This window comes from Canis aureus, chromosome 18 (genome assembly GCF_053574225.1).
Source record: "Canis aureus isolate CA01 chromosome 18, VMU_Caureus_v.1.0, whole genome shotgun sequence".
In the NCBI taxonomy this organism is placed as follows: domain Eukaryota; kingdom Metazoa; phylum Chordata; class Mammalia; order Carnivora; family Canidae; genus Canis; species Canis aureus.
Window position 1 is genome coordinate 13,773,789 of NC_135628.1, and position 20,962 is coordinate 13,794,750.

The 20,962-nt window shown below is 39.6% G+C and overlaps 1 long non-coding RNA gene and 1 pseudogene across 2 annotated transcripts in view; one reads left to right on the forward strand and one right to left on the reverse strand.

The window, feature by feature from the left end:
* Positions 1–3,754: 3,754 nt before the first annotated feature.
* On the reverse strand, positions 3,755–4,957 carry LOC144288265 (dnaJ homolog subfamily A member 1 pseudogene; annotated as a pseudogene).
* Positions 4,958–5,433: 476 nt separating this feature from the next.
* Positions 5,434–20,962, forward strand: part of LOC144288592 (uncharacterized) — a 47,515-nt gene continuing 31,986 nt past the window's right edge. The window contains exons 1-4 of one of the 2 annotated variants that reach the window (XR_013356559.1): positions 5,434–5,608; positions 7,524–7,683; positions 10,330–10,477; positions 12,981–13,049. This is a non-coding gene — a long non-coding RNA (uncharacterized LOC144288592). The remainder of the gene's footprint in view (positions 5,609–7,523; positions 7,684–10,329; positions 10,478–12,980; positions 13,050–20,962) is intronic. The other variant, XR_013356558.1, reaches the window with a different exon arrangement.

Consider the following 20,962-nt stretch of genomic DNA (forward strand, 5'->3'; position numbering starts at 1 on the left):
GGGGGCTCAGCGGTTTACCGCCCTTTTCAGCCCAGGGCGTGATCCTGGAGACCCGGGATCGAGTCCCACATCAGGCTCCCTGCATGGAGCCTGCTTCTCCCTCTGCCTGTTGTCTCTTCCTCTCTCTTCTCTCTGTGTGTCTCTCATTAATAAATAAATAAAATCTGTAAAAAAAAAAAAAGACAATGTATTAAATGGGAGAAGATATTTACAAATGATATATCTGATAAGGGGCTAATATCCTAATTATATAAAGAGCTTATACAACTCAACACTAAAATACAATCCAGTTAAGACATGGATGGAGGCGTTAAATACACATATTTCCAAAGAAGACATCCAGATGGCCAACAGACACATGAAAAGTTGCTCATCACTCATCATCAGGGAAATGCAAATCAAAATCACATTAAGCTGTCATCTCCTACCTGTCAGGATGGCTAAAACAAGAAACACAAGAAACAACAATTGTTGGTGAGGATGTGGAGAAAAAGGAACCCTGGTACACTTGGTGGGGAATGTAAATTGGTGCAGCAACTGTGGAAGACAGTATAGAGCCTCCTCAAAAAACTAAAAATAGAAATACTAAATATTCCTGTAATTCCACTATTATTTCTCCAAAGAGAATGGAAACACTAATTCTAAAAGATGCGTGCACTACTGTGTTTATTGCAACATTATTTATAATAGCCAAGATATGGAAGCAACCTGAGTGTCCATGATAGACAAAGGATATGGAAGATACATACACACAGAGGAATATTATGCAGCTATAAAAAGGATGAGATCTTACCATTTGTGATAATATGGGTGTACCTAGAAGGTATTATGCTAAGTGAAATAAGTCAGACTAAGAAGTATGACTTCACTTTTTAAAAAAATATTTTATTTATTCATGAGAGACACAGAGACAGAGAGGTAGAGACATAGGCAGAGAGAAAGCAGGCTCCATGCAGGGAACTTGGTGTGGGACTCAATCCCGGGACTCCAGGAGATCACGCCCTGAGCTGAAGGCAGGCACTCAACCGCTGAGCCACCCAGGCGTCCCTATGACTTCACTTTTATGTGGAATCTAAAAAGAACATGAATAAGCAAACAAAAAACAGAATCAGAACTATAAATATAGAGAACAAACCTATGGTTACTAGAGTGGAGTTGGGTAGAGGCATGGGCAAAATGAGTGAGGAGGAGATACAGGCTTCCAGTGATAGAATGAATAAAAATTATAGAATGAATATTCAGCATAGGGAATACAGTAAATGATATTGTAATAATGTATGGTGACAATGGTAGCTATACTGTGGTGAGCAGAGCATGATGTATAGCAGAGACATGGAATCACTGTGTTGTATACCTGACACTAATGTAACATTGTGTATCAACTATACTCAAATAAAAACATTTAAAAATAAGTAAAATAAAAAAAAAGTTCAAGGAATTAAATGAGAAGAAGGAGAAATTTCAGCAGAGACCTGGAAATCATATAAAAAGGAAATTCTAGAATTGAAAAATAACATAGCTAAAATTTAAAAAATCAGTAGATGGTTTTGATGGTCACAGTTTAAGAGAGAATTGGTGAACTGAAAGGTCAACAAATATCCAGACTGATGGAGAGAGAATAGGGGGGAGAATAAAGCAGACACAATATTTGAAGAGACAATGGCTAAGAATTTTCCAAAGCTGATTAAAGACATTGAACCATAAAAAAATAAAAAAATAAAAATATAAAGACATTGAACCACAGATGTAAGAAATGCTATTGATCTTAAAGAAAGTCACATCAATTGCTTCCTAGTAAAACTGTTGGAAAAAGACAAGTTATAAAAGTAACCAAAGGAGAACTTTCAATGAAGTAACAGTAAGTAAGCATAATAGTGATATTTTCAAAGAGCTTAAAGAAAACAGCCAACCTGGGAGACTATAGGCAACAAAAATATCCTTCAAAAGACATTTTCAAGCAAATGAAAATAGATTTTGTCACCATTTGAAAGTACCAAAAGGAAAATACTAATGGCTGTTGGAACATAAGGAGAATGATCACAGATCACTTGGAGGTGCAGAAAGGAATTGAAAAGGCACGGAAAGGTAAATATGTGTATAAATCTAAAAAGTAAAATCCATAAAGTAGAAATCTGATTTTTATGGTGTCTTCCATGTATAATGAACTAAAAATTATGACAAAGTTAGCCTAGATGTCTGATGAGAGGTAAATAGAATGGAATATCCTGAGGTCCTTAGATTGTCTTGGCAATGGAAATGTTGAAGGCACTAATTTATATTAGGAATGAATAAAGCAGGGTGTATGTTTCAATTTCTCTGGTATTTACTAAAAAAATTAAAATGTAAGGCAAACAGATAATATAAGGGGAATATGAAATTTTAAAAATTCAAAAGGCAAGAAAGGAGAGAAAGGAGCATAGTATAGATGGGAACCAATGGAGCAAACAGCAAGAAGGTAGATTTAAGCCTGAATGCATCAATACTTACATCATGCAGAAGTGGACTAAATCTTACAATCTAAAGACAATATTGCTGGCCTGGATAAATAACAAAATCTGATTTTTTTATTTATTTTTTTTTATTTTTTTCACTGTTTCTTTTTTTTTAATTTTTATTTATTTGTGATAGTCACACACAGAGAGAGAGAGAGAGAGAGAGAGAGAGAGAGGTAGAGACACAGGCAGAGGGAGAAGCAGGCTCCATGCACCGGGAGCCCGACGTGGGATTCGATCCCGGGTCTCCAGGATCACGCCCTGGGCCAAAGGCAGGCGCCAAACCGCTGCGCCACCCAGGGATCCCCAAAATCTGATTTTTAAGAGCCTTAAAAACAACAAAGGTTGGGGCACCTGGATGGCTCAGGTGGTTGGGTATCTGCCTTCAGCTCAGGTCATGGTCTCGGGGTCCTGGGATTGAGCCCCACTTCTCCCTCTCCTTCTGCCTGCTGCTCCCCCTGCTTGTGTTCTCTCTCTGTCAAATGAATGAATGAACGAATGTTTGAATAAACAAGCAAACAAACAAACAAATAAAATCAATCTTTAAAAACAAAACCAAACCTTCAGTATAAGGGTATGGGAGGGCTGAAAGTAGAAGAGTGGAAAAAACCTTCCCATGTGATTATGAACTGACAGGAAGCTGATGTTTTTAGTTTCCAAAGCGGACTTTAAGGTAAGAAGCAACTGGAGTAGGAGGGAGATTTCACAGTAATAGAAGATTCTCTTTACAAGGCATATGCAGCTCTCTGAGGGGCCCGGCTGTCTATGAAGCCCGGCTAGGCTGCCCAGGCCATGCTGCTTCGTGGTCTGGCCCAGGAAGCTAACAGTTAAGAGGCATCAGACTCACAGTTACTATTTGAAAACAGATTATGTGTGTGTGTGTGTGTGTGTGTGTGTGTGTGTGTGTATTTAGGGGAAAACACAAGGGATGGGATAGAAGCATTCAAAAAGACAAGAAATGTAATATGTAACATTTTCTTTTTATAAATCAAATAAATGCTGGCTGGGAGCCTTTCCACTCCCAGCCCTGCATTTTTGGGTCGGCAACATTCAGAAATATTATTAATAATTGATCACACTCATCAAATGTTGACTCTACTAAGTGCTTTGCAGATACTCATTTATGTAACTTTCTTTTTTTATATTTGAGTTTATTCTTCATTTAACTTTTAAAACACTACTATAGTTGAATATTAAAAACAATAGCAAGTAGTGAGCTATGATTATAGTCCTTCACTCATTCACTACTGCATTTAAGATGCCAGCAGCAGTGTTATTCACTAGCCCCATTACGAGGTCTGACACTGAACACCATCCCTAGGATGATGTTCATCATCCTCATATGCTTCCCCATTGTAATGGCATCGTCTTTCCTAATTGGGATCAAAGTCCACCAGGTCCACTTGGTCCATTTCATCAGTCTCTTCTCCTTCCTTCCTCTCAGTTAGGAGTTTTTCCAGCAAAGAAATTTTATCAGGAGAGAGAAAGCCATTCTCGGGGAAGTTTACCTTAAATTTGATGATTAGGTGACCCTTCTCATATGGTCTACGATAAATTGGCATGCTTCCGTTTAGCACACACTTGATATCCCCGTGCTTGACAGTCTGACCTGGATGAGAGGTGATGGTTGGGTTGTTAAGAGTAGATATTGGCTTTTGAAAGCCACACAAGGCTTCAACCAGCTGTATATCCATTCGCATGAAAAGATCTCCTCATTGGGTAAAACAGCATGATCCTTCTGATCTAAAACAATGATAATATCTCCTGCTTCCAGTCCTGGTTCTTGGTCTCCCTCGCCATGGAATGTTATCTTCTGGCCATCTTTCATGCCTTTGTCAATATGCACTTCTAGAATCTTCTCTCCAACTATCTTCCTTCTGTTGCAGCTTTTACATCTATCTTTAGGACTGATCCGTTCCCCATGGCCCTGGCACTCCCTGCACACAGACTGAATTTGCTGAACCATTCCAGGTCCTATCTGATGAATTATTATTTGCATTCCAGTACCTCGGCAATTGGGACAACATTCAACTGCTCCTTTCTTACCACCTCGGCCTTCATATTTATCGCAAATCACATTCTTTTGCAGAGCTAGTTTTCTTGTTGCACCATTATATAAACCTTCCAAGGTTACTGAGAGCTGATGTACAACATTTTTACCTCTCCTTTCTGCATCCTTCCTCCTCGTCTAAAAAACAAATCAAAGATCTCCGCAGGGGAGCCAAAACCACCACCAGCTCCACCTCCTTTAATTGCCTGTTGTCCTCCTTTGTCATATAATTCCCTTTTCTTTGCATCAGAGAGCACTTCATAAGCTTGAGAAATCTGTTTAAACTTCTCTCCTTCATTTGGATTCTTATCAGGGTGGTACTTCAAGGCCAGTTTCCTGTAAGCCTTTTTCAATTCCCCCTGGGTGGCATTGGGTTTGACCCCAAAACATCATAGTAAGTGGTTTCTTTCACCATTTTCTACAGCCAGTGAAAAGGCCCAGGCTGGTGACGGGAGCGGGAAGGAGCGTGTTGCTGGGTGCAGCAAGGGCAGCCGCCACTCCTCTGCGTCTCATCGAGCATTCTGGAAAGTTCCCTCATTTATCGAATTTTCACAACAATCCTAGGATGTAGATATGTTTATTACCATTTTTATTTTGCAGATGGAAAAACCAGCAACTGGCAGAGCTGGTATTGAAAACAAGGTGGTCGCCTGTCACAGTGTCTGCTCAGAGCACTATGCAGTATGGCTTCTGGATTTTTTTTTTTAATTTTTTTTTTTTTTTTTATGATAGTCACAGAGAGAGAGAGAGAGGCGCAGAGACACAGGCAGAGGGAGAAGCAGGCTCCATGCACCGGGAGCCCGACGTGGGATTCGATCCCGGGTCTCCAGGATCGCGCCCTGGGCCAAAGGCAGGCGCCAAACCGCTGCGCCACCCAGGGATCCCTGGCTTCTGGATTTTACAGCATGTCTGACTCTTTGGATAAATGTCATCACACCTCTCATGGACTATCTCGTCCATTTCTATGGCTCAAGGTTGTTATGGTAATTGTGCACAAAGGGATGGAGAGACATGTGAGACGGAATACATTTATTGAGGGGCTACTATGAATCCAGTGCTCATCGAGGTATGTTATAACAACTATTTAAAAAAAGATTTTATTTATTTATTCATAAGAGCCAGAGAGAGAGCCAGAGACATGGCAGAGGGGAAGCAGGCTCCTTGTGGGGAGCCTGATGTGGGACTCGATCCCAGGACCCTGGGATCACAACCTGAGCCAAAGGCAGACACTCAACCCTGAGCCACCCAGGTGCTTCTATAACAACCCTAAATGTAACTATTATTAGCTTCATTGTAAATATGAGGAAAATAAAGGCCAGAGACATTCAGAGACTGAACAAGCCACACTGAATACAGAGAAGGGATCCTCTCTCAGTCCATCCGACCCCAAAGTCTTTCTACCCAATAAACCCAATAACTCTTTTCAGAGTATGATATTAGTAAACTGAGTAAATCTTGGCATGTTGCTTCTTCTAGATTGTCAACCTCTGCTCAGTAACTAGTTTAGGTCCCCAAGACCAGGGAAGCATTGTTGCACTTTCTTATTTCAGCCCTAGATGGCGGTGTAGCACCACTTATCTCTACTGCTGTGATTCCCTAGGGGAGGGTTACCCTAGCTCCGGGCCCTGCGGGGCAGGATGCTATTTCACAGTAGCCTGAGAAAGCATGCAGTAGAGGAAACCCCTCTCTTGGCCCTGACAGTCTGGTCTTTTATGCTAAACTCTGGGAAGGCTGAAGACCGAGGCCCCCAGTCAGCTCCAGGGCGCACAGTACTGACAGCTTGGTTCTCTCTCAGTTTTGGGTTGAACTCCCCCACCAAGCCCTGGTGAATGGACTTGGGCAGATATTTACTCATAGTGCCCCCCCACCTCAGAAATTCCAGCAAAGGAGGTGAGGTTTCTGGGTATCTAGGAGCGTGGCACTGAGGTAGAGGCTCAGGAGACCTTAGTTTAAAACTTGGTTTGTCTGTAATTTTGATGCAGGACAGTCCTGCCCCTGCTCTGACACTTCCTTATCCTCTTCTTGCTCCTTCTGGGGGTTTGCTTGAGGTGATAGAGACATCTCAGATAAGAACCCATATCACGGCTCTTCCCTGATGTGCTGGCAACGATCTGAAGAGCTCTCTTCAATAAGACTGTTTTGGGGAGATTGCCATAAACTCCATGAATTTAACTGCTTTACTCTGATGGTTCAAAAGTGTTAAGGATGTGAAAGAAAAGGCAGAGGAACTGCCCCAGGCTGGAGACATGGCAACTAAATGCAATGTGTGATCCTGGACCAGAAAAAGGATATTAGTGGGACACTTGGTGGCATTTGAAGATAGTTAGTAGATTAATTAATAGTATTTCTTCAAAGTTAATTTCTTGGTTTTAATCATTGTACTATAGCTATGTGAAATGTTATCATATGGGGAAGTTGGGTGAAGGGTGAGCTATTTTTGCAAGTTGTCTGCAAGTATTTCAAAATTGAAGTTTCAATAGGAAAAAAATCTAGAAAAACATGAGTTTAATATTATTATGGATTATTTCAAACATACAGAAACAGAATAATAACCACTTGTGCAGGTGACTGAAGGGTGCTGTGGAGGGCGCCAGAGAGGCAAGTGCTTCTGGAAGGAGCTAAGCATGGCAGTCTCACTATCTTCCTGTCCAGAGCTGGCTGCTGGACCATTATTTTTCAGGCGAGGGTCATTTAAATTTTTGACAGCATCCATTTTGGACAAATGCACAGAAAACTCGCCCACAAGATCACAGCTTTTGATAATGAGATGACCCCTCCGCCTCATGCCTTACATCATAGTTCCCTCAGGAGACACCTTTCTTCAGGCCTCATCTCTTATTACCCAAGTTTAATTATTACTGTCTAAAACTCAAGCATACAGATAAAATTGGCCACAGTTGCTTGATGTTTCTTTTGATCTTTTCCTTTAGCTTCTTCTTTTTTTTTAAAGATTTATTTATTTATTTATTTATTTGAGACAGAGAGAGAGAGAGAGGCAGAGACACAGGCAGAGGGAGAAGCAGCCTCCATGCAGGGAGCCTGATGTGGGGCTCCATCCCAGGACCCCGGGATCACACCTTGGGCTAAAGGCAGATGCTCAACTGCTGAGCCACCCAGGGATCCTGAGCCTTGCTGGCGCAAGTATGTACATTTATTGCAATTAATACACCAATAATGATATGTTGTTATTCACTGAAATACATGCTTTATTCAGATTTCCTTAATATTTACCTAATGTCCCTTTTCTATTCCAGAATCCCCTCTAGGATATAACATGAAATCCTACTTAATGTCTTAATGTAGGCTCTGGCAGTTTCTCAGACTTCGCTTTTTTTTGATGACCTTGACAATCAGAGGAGTACTGGCATTTTGTAGGATGTTCCTCATTTGGGATTTGCCTGATGTTTTCTCATTAGACTAGGCTTATGTGTGCTGTTGGGGATGAGCACAGAGGTAAATTGACGTTTTCCTTGCATCATATCAAGAGTACATCCCATCAACATGACTTGTCACTCTTCATGTTAACCATAATCACCTGGCTGAGGTGGTGTTCGCCAGATTTCTCCATTGTAGAGTTACTCCCTTTCCATACTCTGCTCTTTGTAAGTTAGTCACCGTGTACAGCCCATACTTAAATAGTAGGGAGTTGTGCTCTACCACCTTGTAGATGGAATATCTACATAAATTCTTCTGCATGGAAGGTTTATCTCTCCCATTTGTTTTTCCAATCATTTATTTATATCAGTTGGACTTGGATCTTTACCTATATGATATGCTGGGTTTTAATCCAATACTACTTGATTTTTGTTGCTCAAACTGTCCCAGCTTTGGCCATTGTGAGTGCTTTTAGTTGGCCCCTGTATGCCTATGACACACTCCCATTACTGGGATTTTTTTTGAACATTCCTTTACTTCCTGCTATAACAAGGTGCTTCAGGCTCATCTTATATATGCCCTGCCCCAGGCCTAGAATCAGCTATTTCTCCCAGGAGCTCTTGGGAGATATTTGCTTTCTTGATTACAGTTAGAATTTTCTCATGAGGGAAGTTTGCTGATGCACTATTGGAGCCAAGTACTATGTGACAGCATGAAAATTAATTGCATCTTTCCTTCTAGATTTTGCATATAGAAGGTAGTAATTTAAAAAAATGATGAAAGAAGGAATGCATCTGAGAATTCAATCAACAATAGATTGTTTATTTAGAATGAATATGATTTTGTGTACTTCTCTCACACAATTAGGTTTATGCTTCCTAGATAATTTTTTTTGACTAAAGAAAAGCAAGGGAGTGATTAACACAAAAGGAAGGGACTGCTTTTTTGGGGAAGGGTGTTGTTGCGGAGGCTAGATGCAATGGGCAGCTCCATTTGTGTATATAGGGAAGCTGCATCTGCCAACCTCCTTTACAGTAAAGATGAGGCCATGGGGCAGTTCTCACAAAGAAAGAAAAGATATGTCACTTTTTGAGAAAGGCAGTTCAAAGCAGAGTTCTCCATGCTGTTGCTCTTGTCATACTTGACTAGAGGCAGAAAAAAAAAAAAGGGTACAAGATGGTAAAATCGTAAGATAGAAACACCCCAGAATTACATCCTTAGGCAGCATGGGCTGTGATGTGAATGGAATATAAATATATGTGTCTTTCTATATATATGTTAAGCTAATGATATTATGAAATCTGCATGTGAATGCCACAGTATACAAAGGGGGCTTCTACTTCTAGAGCATTCTATATCTTAAATTGGGGGATGGGTACAAGAGTGTTAATTTTATTATTATTCATTCATTAGATTGCATATATGTTATGTATTTTTCTGTATGTAAGATACCTTTCACAATAAACATTTAAAGTCACCCTCTTCTGTATATTGTTGACCACCCTTGAATTGAAAATTAATTGATCCTGTTAATTTGAATAGTATATGTAGCAGTATAAGTTGGAGTAGTGTTTTGGGAAAGTTTTTCACGATGTATCTCAACAACCTGAATATTATCCTTTAATTCAGTAGTTACACTTCTAAGAATCGAACCTATAGAAATAATACTAAATGTTGGAAAAGTTTTATGAAGAAAGATGTTGCTCATTCCAGTATTATTAAGGATAATGAAAAATGGGAAGAAAAGAGCATGGTTTGTTAGAGTGCGTCCACCCAATGGAATGTTAATCAGCTTTTCTAAAGGTGGTTGTAAGCCTTTGTGTAACCTCAAAAATGCTTATGTTATGCTAGATGAAAAAGGACGGGATACAAAATCTTGTCTGTTGGATGAATATAGTTATATTAAAAAACTATGAAACAAAAGCTCTAGTGCCTAATATCTACCAAGTCCGTTTTATGCCTAAGCGTTTAGACCATTACTGTGAACAACAATGATAATTTAGGCATCTTCCAGTATGTATAACTTATGATTGGGAGGAAGATAGAAATGTGTTTCTGTCTTTTAGATGTGTTTGAAGTTGGAGATGAGATCCTTTTCTTCTTCTAGAGTAGTTAGAGAAATTCAAATGCAGATTTAATAAATCTGATTCAATTCAGCAACAGGGCTGGAATAATTGAACACAGTTGTGTGTGAGGCTTGAGAAGGGAAGAGCGGAAAGGCAGGACTGTGAATGGAATGGGACAGGGTTCATTATAGTCCAGTGGCTAGAACTGTAACAGATGGCAGCATTTCAGCTCTTTGTCAAATGAGTAGAAGATGACCTCTGAAGTTTCTCCTATTGTGTCTATGACCTTGCATTCCATCATCTGAAAAGAAATTACAAGATTTTATTATGTTTCTTTTTTCCCAAGGTTTTTTGGTCATCAGGATTTTCTCATGAAGGCAGAAGACTCATTGATGAAAAAGTCAGTTTCTAAGAATATGGCTAAACATACCTACCTTACTCTCCCCGCCCCCCTTTTTTCCCACTGAAAGAGCAAACTACCCTTCCTTACCACGGTAAGTTCAGTCCTTCACTATCTGTTGTTTACTCTCTCATTTAAGCCACTATGTTTAAAACAGTAAGACATTTGACCACTTCTTAAAGGTCTGTAAATGCCTTCCCACTCTTCCTCTTTGGAAGGCTGTCAGAGTGGTGAATTCTCAGATCACAGACACAGATAAGATGGACAAAGAAAGAAAGATACAAGAAGGAAGTAAAAATGTCCATAATGAACTCACGCATCTTGAGGAAACCTCTAATCTAATGAGAATGGATTTTGTTGAGAAGGTTGTACACGAACAATTAATTATTCATGGCAGAGACGTCATTAGGATTTCATTTTGTTTAAAGGCCTCTAAGTGACTTATGCAATTGGGTTAAGCTGGAGAAGAATTTCAAGAACGAGACAAGGGAAAGCTTTTCATTATATTGACTTTTCATAATATTTTCAAGGTAGTTATTATGACTTGGCACATAAATTACACTCCAACTAGAAATGTCCGATGGTTTGCCTGGGCAAGAGTCTCCACATGAGTGGATCGTGGACCAGTATGATGAGATGGAAGCAGACTGGCAGAGATCTCTGAAAGGATTAGAAGATTTATTCCAGAAGTCCATATTAATTCCATTTGGCTTTCTGGTTACTTTGGGAGTGTGAGGAGTCTCCTTGAAGTGACAGTGAGATTTGTACAATCTGTGATATTTACACTCAATGATTCTTTCCCTAAGGCCCTATGGGAGGTGAGTACCTGTTCATTTATAGTAAGTGTGAAGTAAGATACTTTAACAAAAACCCTAGAGATCTGGAATATAACAGCCTTCTTGTCTGCTTATCTTAAAGGCAAATGTCAGAAATTAGTGTCCAGTTGAGATTTTAATGTGGGATTGATCATAAGCACAGATTTAGACATATAGGGTAAATTTATAGAGAGGCATTGCATACAGGATCAACATCAATGGGTATTTAAGAAATATTAGTTGAATTAATTCAAGAGTTTTTGCCTATTTTATCTGTTTGTATCCCAAGCACCCAGGACAGTAACTTGCACATAGTAAGTGCTCATAATTAGTTGTTGAAAAATTTTGAAGTTGAAGTAGTAAATCAGGGCATGTCTGTGTGAGGAACATCATGCCAACCTGGGATCTTGGTTGCACTGAAGGGTTGATAAAAGGGATAGCCTTCTCCGTGTCTGGGGACTAAGTAGCCCTGTAATGCCTTTAGGATAATGAAGTGTTAGGGTTAGCACCCTAGGCTTGCAGGGTGGAGTGGTAAAAAGAAAGACATTCAGGTGTGGTGTAGGAAGCCCCGGGCTTGAGGTTTTAGCTGGGTCCTGACCAAAAACCACAGCAGTGGCAGCAGCCACCATAGGCAAAGATCTGTGTGTTACAATAGAGGGAAAGAATGAATAAACAGTAAGTGCAACAAATAAGCGAATTATATATTAGAAGGTAGTAAGTGCTACAGAAAAAAATTTTGAACAGTGGTATGCCTAGATGACCTCACTTACAAAAATCTACTTTCCACATTTTCAGAAACCCGTCAAATGGAAAAACAAGGTATTCCGTTATCTTTATACATTTCTGGCAACAAATTAATAACTCCTGCTTAACTGATGATGACATTAAGCCAGAATGTCTATGGCTTTTATATAATGGTAGCTCTAATTTTTCAGCAGCAGAAAAGTTGTCCGAGTGGCTCCCTTATTTTAATATCACAATGAACAATGTTATGTATGTGTTTATCTATCTCAGGCTCTCTGTACCTCTGTGTAACACAGAGTGGCAAGATGGCATGTTGCCTTCTTAGCTTGACACATACCACAGCCAGAATTCCATGGCACGGTTTACACATTTTGCAGTTAAATGTTTAGGCCTTGAGAACAGGCCTTCCTCTCTTGAAATCAAATACTTTGCTTTCAACACTGCTTCCTTCATGCAGGGTAAAGAGAAGTCTCACCCCTGAGGTTGATCCCAGGGCTCTGGCCCTGAGTGAATCATAAGTACTGGACAAAGCAGGGGCTGAGGTCGAAGGAAATGTTTCTTCTGTGAGCTTAGTTTGTAGCCAAATGGGGAGAATTTGTTTTCCTACCAACCAGTCACATCAGAGGGTATGAGAAAGGAGACTAGTGTTTGTGATGGGGTCTCAAGACTGTTCTACACTGACCTGGTTTCCTTCAACTTATTAGTAATGGCTCAGAAGTCCTAAGAATTTTAGGATTCTGGCACTCAGTAGTTTATGGTAAAGATTTGACCTTTTGTTTTCTTGATGATTTCTTGGGAAAAATAGAATTAGTTGAGCTGCCTTTCTTTCTTTATCTCTATCCCATACAATCCTTCCCACCTTCCATGTTTTAGAGTGAAGTTAGCTGTAGTCTTTTTTTTCCTCCTTTAACTCATTCAAATCAAGGAAGCATTTTAGTCAGAAGCCTGAACACTAAAGCTCTTTTCTCTGAACCACAGCAGAATGAACTAGAGGTTTTGTGCATCGTTTCCTTTACCAATGGTATTCCATTATTGCAGGAAAGAAAACGTATGATGATAAACCTGGATGGACGGGGGATTGGTACAATATGGATTCTTTGGAAAAGTGTGAGTGGTGTGCATTAGATGCTAGTTTCCATCTCATGTCCCTTCTCCCTTCTGCTTGTATGCACTACAAGTGAGTCACCTGCAGAGATGCTGTGGGGGGAGACCCGAGCCAGTGGCTCCAAATGCTACTTCCACATTCAGATTACTATTAGGCATAGGGCCAAGGTTTCATCTTCTAACTATTGAGATTCTTCAATCTGTGGAAGAAAAGGGAAAATAAATCAAAACAATGGTATGGTTTTAGTTTCTCTTCTGAGAAAAATTATGTCAGTCAAACTTATGCCTTTAAACCAGGCTAACAGGTCCAAACACCATGAGAGCAGCTGGCAAATAGCTGCATGGTGGATGTGTTAGCTGAATGGGCTCACTTTTTGGATGCTTAATTCCAGGTTCATCCCGGTTATACTTGGCTTCTGCTACTGGCTTTGTCTCACAGTGTCAACCCTACTTTTGCTGCATGGATTTTTGTTTTTGAACTTTGTTTCCTCAATTTTGACTCTTAGATGGCCTAAGAACTCAAGTTCTGGCCTTCTTCCCCTCCTGATTGCTTTAAGTAGACTGAACCTAGGGCCTGAGGATCAAATACCCACTAGGGCTAGTCAGTGGGTCAGACCACCTTATTTACCTTAATATTTGGATTTCCAAGCAATAAAGAGCAATACTGATTCCCAACCACCATGACTATGGTCGTCATGAAGGTATTCGGAGTGTGCTGAGAAGTCTTGTTCATTATCTGCAGTCTGAGGCCACAGACTCCAGCCTTCTTTTGAAGTTTCAAAACCTACCTATAGGTTGGAAGGGTCATAATTTTCTTAGAAAAATTTTCTTACCCTCTGTGGTAGGCAGAATAGTGGCTCTCCAAAAATGTCCACAGCTGAATTTCCAGAACCTCTGGCTTTGTGCACATTATGTTACATAGCAAGGGAGAATTAAGGTTACAGGAAGAATTAAGTTGCCAATCAGCTGACCTCAAAATTGGGACATTATTCTGGGTTATGGAAGTGAGCTTGATGCAATTATAAGAGTCCTTTAAATTGGAAGAGGGAGGCAGAAGAGGAGGTCAAAATCACAGGAGATTTGAAAATGATGATGTACAGGCTTTGAAGATGGGAGAAGAGGCCACGAGTCAAGAAACGTAGAAATGTAGGCATCCTACATGTAGGAGGCCTATAAAAGCTAGAAAAGGCAAGGAAATGGATTTCCTCTTAGGGTCTCCAGGCAGAACACAGTCCTGCTGATATCTTGACTTTAGTTCAGTGAGATCCAATTCTGACTTCCATCCTCCATTTATTTAAAGTAATAAATTTTACTGTTTTAAACCAAGTTTGTGGTAAACAGTTATGGCAGCAACAGAGACTGAATACACTGCTCAACAACAGAAATGTGTCTTTTTATTTCATGATGAATTTTTATAACCTAAAAAAAAATCCATTCTTGAACATATAAGATTAAACAGCCAGTTAAAATGCCTGTGGACTATTATCGGGGTGCCTGGGTGGTGCAGTTGGTTAAGCGACCGACTCTGGATTTGGTCATGATCTCATGGGCTATGAGATAGAGCCCTGCATAGGGGTCCACGCTCAGTGTGGAATCTGCTTAAGATTCTTTTCCTCTGCCCCTCCCTCTTCTTGCATGCTCTCTCTCTCTCCCTTTCTCTCAAATAAACAAATATATCTTAAAAAAAAAAAGAGAAAGTTCCTGGATTATTGAATATACATACAGGCTTTGTGCACATTCTAATTATATCCTTAGAGCAAAAGTTTAAATATGAAAATGCTTTCTCAAAGTGTATGGACATTTCAGGCTTTTGAGACAAATGTTCTCATAATATGCACAATCTCTCCAGAAGTGCATGGAGTGCTGTTTCTTTGAGTCCTTGCCAATACTATGAATTTCTATTTTTAAATCTTTGCCAATTGTTAGATGAAAAATTATTCTTTGTGTATACAATAAATACTCACTGAGTAGTCACTTTGTGCCAAGCACTACGCTTAGCAACATGTTCCTTTAATTCAAAAACATTGAGTTGCTTGTTGACATTGAGCACTTTTTTGTAAACTCAATGTTACACATACATATATATTTCCTATTTGTTAAGTGCCCTCTGGCTATGGTGAGACAAATGGGCCATGGATGGGAGCTGGGGGCCACAACCGAGGTCCAGAGACTGTGGCAGTGGAGCTGATGGGGGCTGAGTATGACTGGGCTGGGTGAGTGCAGTGGAGGTGATGAGGAGTGGGCAGGTTTGGGACCTGCTGTGAGGTGGAGCTAAGGAGGCCTCCTGATAGATTGCTCTGAGGCTGTGAGGGAAGGAAAAAAAAATCACGGGGTTGGTGTGTGAGATAAAGGCAACCATGTAAAAATGCCAATTTCTATTTCCAATTTCTTCTGTTTTCCCTGTCATTGGGTTATTTTTTGGGTCAAATGACTGAGAATAGCTCTTGGTGTTAACACTGTCCGGAGCCAGAGTTCCCTCAGAACATACCTGTAGTGGGACAGTTTTGTCTGTGTTACTTGCTACAACAAAGCAGACCACACCAGGAAGCAAGTCAGGATTGGAGCCCGTGTTAGGTGATTTTGTGGAGTGTTCAAAGAAACAGAGCACTCTTCGGGATTGGATACTGTAAGGAAGGGAAATTAAATCTATGCCTGGATAACTTAATACTTTTTATCTAGGAGGTGGGAGAAATGGAGTGGAGTGAAAGATGAAATTGACCAAGAGGCAGTGGCCACTCCTGTTAGCTGAAAGGGGAGACATTTGATTATTTTCTTATTTTTTTTAAGATTTTATTTATTTATTCATGAGAGACACACAGAGAGAGAAGCAGGCCCCGTGCAGGGAGTCTGATGCGGGACTCAATCCGGGGACTCCAGGATCATGCCCTGAACCAAAGGCAGACGCTTAGCCACCGAGCCACCCGGGCGTCCCTTGATTATTTTCATGGTTTTCCCCAGTATCCTTGTTCTTGTCTGCTGTCTGAAATCATTGCAAAGAAACCTCACTTTTATCTCACTGACATGATCCCATAGTGATCGCATCTGATGTTGCTGTTCAGTGAAGTTCTTTCTCTTCAGGAGAACCTCATGGTCTCACTTGTTAGTGCCGGCTGTTGGCTTCCAGAGATCATTTTTTTCTCATTCACATTCTGGTTAAGGGCAGATAAAATTAGACCACGGGACATTAATTCACAATACTGAGATTTTCACCATTACTGAGGTTCTGTGTATCAGGAGGTCGTCCAGAAAAACAGTATTTGTACTTGGGTAAAGTAGTGCTTCTTGCTCCTTTTATTGCAGGATGCATTGTTGAATGATCTGATCTGACAGTGTTTGTGCATTTTTGACCGTACAGAATGCACCAGTCAAGTGGGATACAGGCAATTATGAAAGACGACATTAGTTTTTGTAATAAGCTGTAAAGTCAGGGCCAGATGACTAATCCCAGACCAAGAAAACATGCCCTAAAGTCCAGGTGGGTCGGCTCCAGAGATCCAGGTCTTGCTTTTTTTAAAGGTCTAATCATAGACTGTTCCATTTCTTTAACTGTATTGATGCTGGCAAGGTAAGAGGTATTTACCTTAGCATAAATTCCCCCTTAGCTAGTAAACTTAACTAGTTTTCTTGGGGTTTCAGAGTAGAGATAATGTGTACATAAAAGTAATATTGTAAGGGGCACAGACTTTATTGAATAACAAAACCCTACTTCTAGTTTTACCCATTTTGTAAGTTATTCATGTAATAATTTGCAGTGAAGGATTTATTAATAACCTTTTGTGACTGTATTTAGATATATAGAGATACATAAATATAAAAATCAGTGATAAATATAAATATTTAACTATAACTTTAAAATATAATTAACCTATTGTGTATTTTCAAACAATGTATATATTATATTGGGTTTATCTTAAACACTTTTCCTATCATACATATGTATTTAAACGATTATTTCATCAGTGAATGAAATAGCATGAAACTTGGTCCTTAAATGATAATACATCTGCTTCTGACACTTAATCAAATTAGAAAACTTATTTCTTGCATGGTTGAGAGTAAGCCAGAAGTCATTATAATTTTGGATTTATCACTTGAATACACTCATTTTAATAAGCAGACTATTAAATCATATCCACTGAGGAGGCATCACAGGCTCCAAGTAAGGCAGGAAAGGATCCTAAATTAGGGTCCAGGAAGTAGTGGCATGACATAGAGAGGTGATGAAGCTTAACGTGAGCATGGAAGGGGGCAGCACCATGCATCCCACCCTTAGAGGGGCTCTGGTTGGAAATGTAAACAGAAGAGGGAATAAACAAAGGAAACGGTTTGGTTTGGTAAAAGTATGTAAATCCAAGTGTAATTACAGAGGGAGCTTCTGGGCCAATGAGTCCTGTCTCCTGCTGATGCTACTCACCTCATTGTAGGTGGGAAGTCATGTAGCTCTCATTCTGTCTTTCTGGCATCACTGCAAGGAGGAGACCGTGAATCAGAAACAGGCTTACTCTCTAGTGCCCTGGGTGAGCTGACCTTGGACAGTTGCTACACTGAGGTCATTAATTCTCACAACTGTGAAGTCCTAGATACTGTTGTGATCTAGATATTTCATAGGAGAAACCTGAAGTTACTATCTTGCCCACATTCACAAACTTCATGAGTTAGCTACCCGGCAGTGAACCCAGGTCACCATACTCATAACCCCCATGCTATTCCCTCCCATTCTGGGTCTTTCCCCTAAATCTTTTTTTTTTCTTTTCTTTTTTTTTTTTTTTGCAAAGGGTCCCCTCTTAGAGGAGAATCAAGGATGATTCCAAGGTTTTCATGCTCAACAACTGAGGGGATGGTGGTGTCTTTTCCTAGGGTGAAGAAGACAAGGGTGGAGCAGGTCTGCAGTAGGAGATGATGAATCAAGATTTCTGTTACATTTAAGGTGCTTATGAAATGGCCAGTGGAGAACTGAGTCAGTAGTTAGATTTACAAAACTGGAAAGATTAAGGACAGAGTTTTGCAAAATTTATTGTTTCCGCAATACACACATGCACACACTCACATAGATTGAGAGAGCGAGAGAGAAGAGAATGGCAAAATGGCAAAACGGTAACGTTATTGAATATAAGAAATAGGTACATGGGTGTTCACTGTATTCTTTTGCTTTGGTGATATTTGAAATTTTTTCTAACAAACATTGCATGTGAACTCTTTTTTTTTTTTTATGTGAACTCTTTCTTGACCTAAACTTTACGTCTCTTCACACATCGGCATGCTTTTGCAAATTATGACATTCTCTTCTCTAACTGTATGCCACTGTGGTGCCTTGTTATGCCCATTTTGCAGAAGCACAGAGAGAAGGGATGTTGTCCAAGTTACATGGGAAGTGGTGGGTCTGGAGTTTGTATTAGATCTCTCTGGCTCAAAAATCTATGCTCTTTCTACTCTACTCATACTTGCCAAACTGTAGAATGTGTATGTCTGATGGTATTTAAGTGGACTTGATGTGTCATGTGGATACAATACTAAATTTCATTTTCACAGAAGGCTATTCCCTTTTCAATTATTTTTATTAATATATCACTGAAGAGGTCTCAGGTTAGTTCCATATTTAACACCATTCACCTTTTTTTTTTACCATGCACTTTTTAATTTTAATTAATTATTTTATGTTTTAAGTTTTTATTTAAATTCTAGTTACTTAACATATAGTCTCTATGATGTTCTTATTTCACTTCTTAAGAAAGAAAGATCAGGCCTCAGGCTCAGAGCCTTCAGATAACAGTATCTCCAGTATATACATATGTATTACCCAAGGCTGGGGAGCTTTGAAGGATGTATGTATGTGTGTGTGTGTGTGTTTGTGTATGTATATATATGTGTGTGTGTGTGTGTGCACAAACATGTATTTTATTTAAATGTGCGAAGTTCCTTAAAAAAAATAAATGTGTGCAGTTCCTTTTAAAACAAATTTACTTAAGTAGAAAAGGGAAAGAATAATTTTCCCGAAGTAAAACAACCAGTACGCTAGTTGTATGGTCATACAGGCAAAGATTTTAGCCCTAATTGTGAATTTAGTATGTGATTTACTAAAGTTTCAGAATGCTTTTCTCAGCCATGGTGCTTTTCACTAGACAAATCACTCCCCTTAAGAAAACATGTTTTATCCATAGCTTCAGTGAATGAGGTTCACTAAAATAGTAATTATCTGAGCATTCTTAAGCATAACTGAATCAGCTTCAATTTGCTTAGATAGATAGACATTTTAGTGGTTCACAGCAAAATGTAATAAACTGAATAACTGTAGGCTTTAATGTAATCTCACACAATCCTATTACATCCCAATTACTTTTTTGACCTTTTTAGGGTAGTCCTTGCCTTAAAAACACACACAATCTGTAGTTTTGAATATCTCCCCCTATGCTATGCCAAGCAAATCAATAGATCAGAAAGAGTGAATATCTTGCCATTTCTTCTAATGCTGTCCCAGGAAAGCCATAACGCATGCCTCCCAGGCATTAGAAATGTAACATTATAAATATTTACTTATTGTTTGTTAAAAGCTCCTCATTTTTCATTCCCATAAGCGTCAGGACCTTAATAACATCTTTTATTTTCCTTAAACAAACAAATTTAGGATCAATCTTATTGCTGCATCAGAAGAGGTAGGAGACTGGATGGGTTAGACATAGATTTGATGCTGGAAAGAAACTCCTCTTTGAAAGTAAGCTTGCAATGCATGCAGAAGTGAATGACAGTGCAATTATACAATCTAGATAGACTATCCAGTCTCTACATGAAACAATCCACAGGAAGTCCATTGGTCTCCAATCACTTCCAGTCCATAAAGAATGAGTTTGCCAAATGAGAATGATATTAATAAATTAATACACTCATTCAAAATTAAATAACTAAACTGCTATTTGTTTATTTATTTATTTTTAAAAGATTTTATTTATTTATTCATGAGAGACACACAGAGAGAGGAAGAGACACAGGCAGAGGGAGAAGCAGGCTCCATGCAGAGAGCCCGACGTGGGACTGGATCCCAGGTCTCCAGGATCATGCCCTGGGCCAAAGGCAGCGCTAAACTGCTGAGCCACCCGGGCTGCCCCATAAACTGCCATTTATTGATGCTATTATTAATTTATTGGCATCTATGTATATTGGATTCAAAGCTATATGTCAAGTAAACAAAGCAGTGTAAGATATGCTGGCTGTTCTCTGGAGACTTGTGGTTTGGTAAGGAGAAAAGCTGGACCAAGTAAATCCTAATACAATAAGATGGGGCAAAGACAGAGAAGAGTGCCAGGCGATGGCATGGAGGAGGCTGTGATCAGCTCTACTTGGGAGAGTCTGAGAGCACTTCTACAGGTGAAGGGGGATGAACAGGGTCTTGAATGCTGAGGAGGAGTCATAGAAGCTCTAAACAAGGTGAAGGAAGACATCTCAAAGTGGAAATTGATTCCAAGGAGGAGGATTAATTCTAACATGTACTGAAGCATGTTCTAAAATCGTTTCTATTTGGGAAAGAGAATTTTTAAGGTTTATTATGGCTGCATTCATTTGCAGTGCATAGAAAGCCCACTTAGTAGTGCTTTAATTGGTCAAGCGTTTATTTGTTTCAAGCAACAAGAGTGTGATGTAGACAAGTTAAGTCTGGGATGATAGTCTGGGGATGCATTTGCAAATTGAGTTCTTTTCATATTATGTAGCATTATCTTGTGGCCTTATGGACAAAAGGATGAAGGGATATTATAGGTGAGACTGTTCTTTTTAAAAAGCTATTCTGGAATTTCCTCTTGGAGACTTCAGTTGACATCACTGGCCAGAACATGCTTACATGGCCTTCCCATCTAAGTGCAAGGGAGTTTGGGAATCAAGAATGTTAGCTTCCAGCCTATGATTGAGGAAGGCAAGAGAAAAGGGGG